This window comes from Vitis vinifera, chromosome 19, assembly GCF_030704535.1.
Source record: "Vitis vinifera cultivar Pinot Noir 40024 chromosome 19, ASM3070453v1".
NCBI lineage: Eukaryota > Viridiplantae > Streptophyta > Magnoliopsida > Vitales > Vitaceae > Vitis > Vitis vinifera.
Genome location: NC_081823.1, coordinates 25,839,103 through 25,845,161, shown reverse-complemented (window position 1 = coordinate 25,845,161; position 6,059 = coordinate 25,839,103).

Below are 6,059 nucleotides of genomic sequence, written 5' to 3'. Positions count from 1 at the left end.
TTGAAATGTCCACTTACACTCATCAATTACAATTTTGAGCGGACTAACCAACTGATGCACCATTTCTCTTCCATTCAAAACCAAACACACCATCAAAAACCTACCACACTCGTCCACATATACTGCCCAAAATAAAGTTGTGCAATTCGAAATGCAATCTCTCTAAACTCCCACCTCTTGAGTCCCGCTTCCACATTGCTCACATACATCTTCCTCTGTGTATGCTCTGACATTGACTAGGCTATCGATACAGACATGGTAGCTTGCCTCACCGCCGAAGACGACATCGGACCAAACGAAGCAAGCTGGCACACTGTCATTCAGTTCCCACTCTTTTTTTTGTGGCTGCTTTGGTTTTCATGCTCTACTTCTTCGTCATGGCGTCAAAGTGAGCTGATGTTGAAGCAAAAAACAATGTTGGCAAGTCAATCTTTCTTCAAGTCGAGGAGCTCACAAAACCACTTGGAGGTTGCATCCATTTGTTAGTGCCAAAAAACAACTAGTGGTTTTGGGTATATGACTTGGGGTTGCATTTCCGAAAGCAATCAAAAGAGAGGAACAGAGCAAAGACGAGCAGAGTATAAGGAAAAAGAAAGAAAAAAAAAAAACAAATAGAAAATCAAACAAAAAATAAGTGTATGAAGCCCCATTTCATATGTCCTCCATGAGCTTGGAGCAAGTGGGGAAAACCTTAAGAAGATTCAAAACATGGATATACTTCCAGATTGTTACGCCGTGTATATAGAACAGAGCCACAACAACCCAAAATTGGCCCACGTGAATAGAAAAGAAATCAACAACAACAAAGTATATAAAAAGAAATATTTGAAAATGAATAAAGTTCAACATGTAAATCCTCAACGCCCACTCTCAGTTAATTACGATAATGCTGAAAAAAATCAACAGAAAATGGAGTAAAATAATGAAGAGAATCGTAAACAAGAAGAGGAAAAAAAATAAATTGTGGCCATACCTGATAGATATCCCCTCGAGCCTAGCTTCCAGCTCCCTTTCTCAAGTTGCTCTCCCCAAAAGTTTAAGTTCCCATCGCCCCGTTTCCCACTCCTTTTTTTCTTTTCATGCAAGCTTCTACCCCTACTATCCATCCACTCAGCAAGTCTCTATCCCTACCACCACCATGGTGAGTTGGTTTTTTCACTGTTTTCATATTTATTGATTTTAATTATTTATATACCGTTCAAACCCAAAATAATAATATATAATAAATAATTAATGAGGACAAATTTAATATAAAAATAAATACATAATAAATAATTTTAGAGGTTTAAAACATATGATTTTCTAATATTCCTATTAACTAAAATATTTATTTGTTTTATAAATCTTATTATATTGTCATATTATTTTATTGGTTGCATTTTTAAAATTTTCATGTAAAAATCATAATCATGGTTGTAGTTTTTTGACTATAGATCTCACTTGATAGTGGTTTTAACTTTCTTCTTCAATAAAATGTTTAATATTTTTAATTATATAAGATAAAACCTTGGTTGTGATTATAACATTTTGCTCTATTAAAATTTAAAAATTTTTATTTATATAAAATAAAAATCAAATATATTTTTTATAAACATTCTATTTGATTATTTATATTAATTTTCTTTAATTTTATTAAAAATGAAAAAAATTTACACACTGAAGTTGCACACTAATTGACACAACACTTGGAAAAAAGGATGCTACTATTTTATAAAAACGATACCAATTTTTTTTTTTTTAATGAGAAAGGTAACATTGAAGTGTGTTAAAATTAAGTACCATTGTATTGGGAGGTAATAATGTATCACTTTTTTAGTTTATGATAAGGTATCAATTCATGTTATTTCATCATTATATAAGATATTGAGTACGCGGTAACATATTTTACCATAAATCAAATAAAAATGATATTTTTTTCTACCAGAGTGGTACTTCTTTCATAAAAGATTAGTTACACTCTTTTTCAAGGGCTATGTCGAATTGGTGCAGTATGTAAAATTTAAATTTTTAATAAGAGAAAATTAATATAAAATATTAAATACAATTTTTATAAATTTTATTTTTATTTTTATTTGATATATATAAAAAGTTTAAAATCTTAACCAAGCAAATGGTTAGAACCACAACTCAGTTTTCATTTATATAAATAAAAAATTAAACATTTTAATCAAACAAAAAGTTAGAACTACATTCAAGTTAGAATAAAAAACAAAAAGTTAGAACTACATAATCATTGATTTTGATTTTCACATGAGAATTTAAATTTTTTTAAAAATATAGACAATATTATGAGAAAAGATATTTTTATTTAATCTATGTATGATAAGATTTATCAAATAAATAAATAATTTATTTAACATGAATATATAAAATCTTATGTCTAAACCTCTAAATTTGTTTATTATGTATTTATTTTATTTTTTTCTCAATAATTATTTATCATATGTTTATTGTTATTTTATGTTTAAAGTGTTTATAAATAATTAAAATTAATAAATATGAAAAAGATGAAAGAGTGAAAAATTTTAATGAGAGAATGTGTAATAAGCATATTAAATAAAAAAAGGTCAAAAATGGTGTTACATTATAAGTAAAATGAAAAAAAAGGAAAAAAGAAAAAAGAAAAATAATATGGTATGTTAGATCACTATGTGTCAAGCTTAAAAAGAATTTATATGCATGTCATTGACTTGTCATGTCAAAATTAAAAATGAAAATAAAAATTAGATTAGTTGGCTTGTGGAGAAGAAAAGAGTTGGAGGGAAATCTTGGAATTTTAATAATGTTATTGTTAGAGTTTATGTTTCTTGAATGATTTTATAAAAGTTATTAGAAAATCTATATTTTCTTAAACCACCTATGGAGTAACATTTTCGAATTTAAGCCTGGAGTAGCATGATGCAACTTTTAGTTTTTCTTTAAAGAAAACCTCAACCATTAGTTTTACGTGGAGACAAGCAAAAATTTTGTGATGGATAAAAAGGTCATTCCATTTTCGTTTTTATCTTTAATAAATATACCAGTCATTTCATTTTTGTTTTTACTCTTTGAGATAAAGAAGATAGATATTTAAAAATGGGAATGGATTTCATCTTTATTTTCTTCAATTACGATGCAAAAAAAATTTGCCATTGAAAAAAATTGCAAAAATGTAAAATATACTTAAGATGGAGAAAATCACGATGAAACTTGGTGGGATATTGGAGAAAACCATAATTAAAAATCGAACAAATTTTTACACTGGACACCACATATCGTGATGGAAATATGGATTAAAATTTATGAAGGAAATATGAATTAAAATTTCTTGATAAATGCGGAGAAAAACAATTGGATTTTTGGGGATTTTATATATTGATGGCTTAAATTTTTTGGAAAATTCAAGAAAGCAAAGTTTGGAAGGTGATAAAAGAAGAATTTTTTTTTTGTAATTTTAGGAAAAGTTTGAAAAGTAATAAATAGAGAGAAATTAATTTATTTAAATTAATATCAATAAATTAAGGCAGCTAGATTGGAGCCTTAAAATTTTGAAACACAAATGAGTAAGATGGACTTCTATTATTCTATCTTTAATAATAAATATACATAAAAACATATTGTATACCTTGCATTTCAGAAAACCTTAAGTGTGACTCCTTATCTGGAAAAGACAGTTTGTGGAAAACCAAAGTCAAGTTCGGGGGTTAGGTACTTATTGGGAAGGTATGGTAAAAAAGATTGTAGCACTCTTCTAAGTCCCTAAAAACGGATTTTTACTAAAAAAGGTGAAGCAAATGTGACAATTAACTAATTAAGAGATCAATGGATAAAAAAAAATGATCAAATAATAAATTGAATCATGTATGAGAATAAGCAAAGTGAGAGTGAGATCATACCTTGGTAGCAAGTAATAGTGCACTATCATGAAATGAGATTAGTACACAATAATGAATACAAAATATATCGCATGCATATCAAAATGCAAAACAAAGATCAAACAATATTCATTAAGTATAACAGTTGACAATCAGAAGAGATCATATGTAGGCTCCCATCAAAGTCCAATTTATTTTGTATGAATTAATCCCACAAATTCCATTGTTTTGGAATTATGAAAATTGCATTCATGCTTATTAAAAATCAAAGAAAATAGAAAATTATTTTAAAAATTAAAGAAAATTTGTGAAAGTGCTTACCTGAAAGGAAATGTAGCAAGTGTATTTAAAAACGAGATTTTTAGTGACTTAGAACCCTAATGAAGGATGAAAAATGGTAGACTTAAAAAATATTTGAAAACTCGAGTGAAATTAAAATTATTTGAAAGAAAACTAGAGTTTTGTAATTTATTTGAAAATTGAAATCTTGAAAATTAAATTTAAATATTAGAATTTTGAAAAATTATTTGATAATGAGAGTTTTGAAAATTAAATTTGAAAATTGGAATTTTGAAAAATTATTTGAGAATGAAATTTTTAAAAATTAAATTTGAGAATTGGAATTTTGAAAAATTATTTGAAAATGGAAGTTTTGAAAATTGGAATTTTGAAGAATTATTTGAAAATGGAAGTTTTAAAAATTACATTCAGAAATTTGAATTTTGAAGAATTATTTGAAAATGGAAGTTTTAAAAATTAAATTTGAGAATGGAAATTTTGAAAAATTATTTGAAGATTAAAGTTTTGAAAATTGGAATTTTGAAACATTATTTGAAAATAGAAATTTTGAAAATTGGAATTTTGGAGAATGATTTGAGAATGGAATTTCTTAAGAATTAAATTTGAAAATGGGGATTTTTGAAAATTATTTGAAAATGAGAGTTTTGAAAATTAAATTCGAAAATTGGAATTTTGGAAAAGTATTTAAAAATGGAAGTTTTGAAAATTAGAATTTGGAAAATTATTTGAAAATGAAAGTTTTGAAAATTGAATTTGAGAATTGGAATTTGAAAAATTATTTGAAGATTAAAGTTTTGAAAATTGGAATTTTTAAAAATTATTTGAAAATGGAAAGTTTTGAAAATGAAATTTGAAAATTGGATTTCTTAAAAATTACACTTTTCAATCCAAAAATATACAAACCCTATCCATCTACAATTCCAAATGTTCTACAAGTAACCACATGGAGAGATGGCATGTCATTTGGGGGAGATGAACAAAATGGTTAACTAGAATGCATGGTTTCTCCGGTGACAGTTGAATGTAAGCTACTGAGTGAAGATAGCTTCAAACTATCTAATTGCTCTTTCGAAAACTGAAATATCTGAAAAATGGAGCAACCCATTTGGTGATTAGAGGCATTTGGGGAGTACATTCTGCCCAAATGGACACTACCTATCATCTGGTGGCAACGTTGGGCTTTTAGAGCACATGCCCATCTTGTGAAGCTCCTTAAGCCTCATTTTCTATCTCAAAAGAATGCCCCTCAGTTAATAGTGAAGCCCATGTAAAACAAAAGCCCAAATCCGATTAGAAATTAAGTTTAACAAAACAAGTCCAAATGACATGAAATCCGTATTAGCGTTCTAGTTAAGCCAAACCCGAATTGATGCCCTCATGTAATAACTCAAAATAACCCACTCAAATCAACAATCCAATTCATATGAAAGGCAATTCAAACAACCCAAACGAAACCCAATAGCATAAACAACAACTCCATAAATCAAGGGGAGAAAATACCTCATTTGTTAAACCCTAGAATGGAGAATGGAGGCAGCATGAAGTGTGTAGGAACGACTGTGAGTGTGTCGAAGATGCAAGTTGCTACTGGTGATGGTAGTAGTGGGGACATGACGGACAAGGGAGATGATGATGACTGTGGTTGGTGGTGGACATGATAGATAGAAAAAATAAAAATAAAAATAAAAATAAAAATAATGAAATATGAAGAGGAGAAGAAGTCGGTGGTTGTGAGTGGGATATTGTGGATAGGAGAGAAGGGGTAAATGTGGGAAGAGTATAGCAGTGATGGGAAGAGAGAAAAAAGAAAATAGGAAGGAAAGAGAGAAAAAATGGGATCGACCGTCTTCGGGTGTTTGGGGTTTTAATTCAGCAACAACCAGAGCCCAAATTCGACAAAATTAT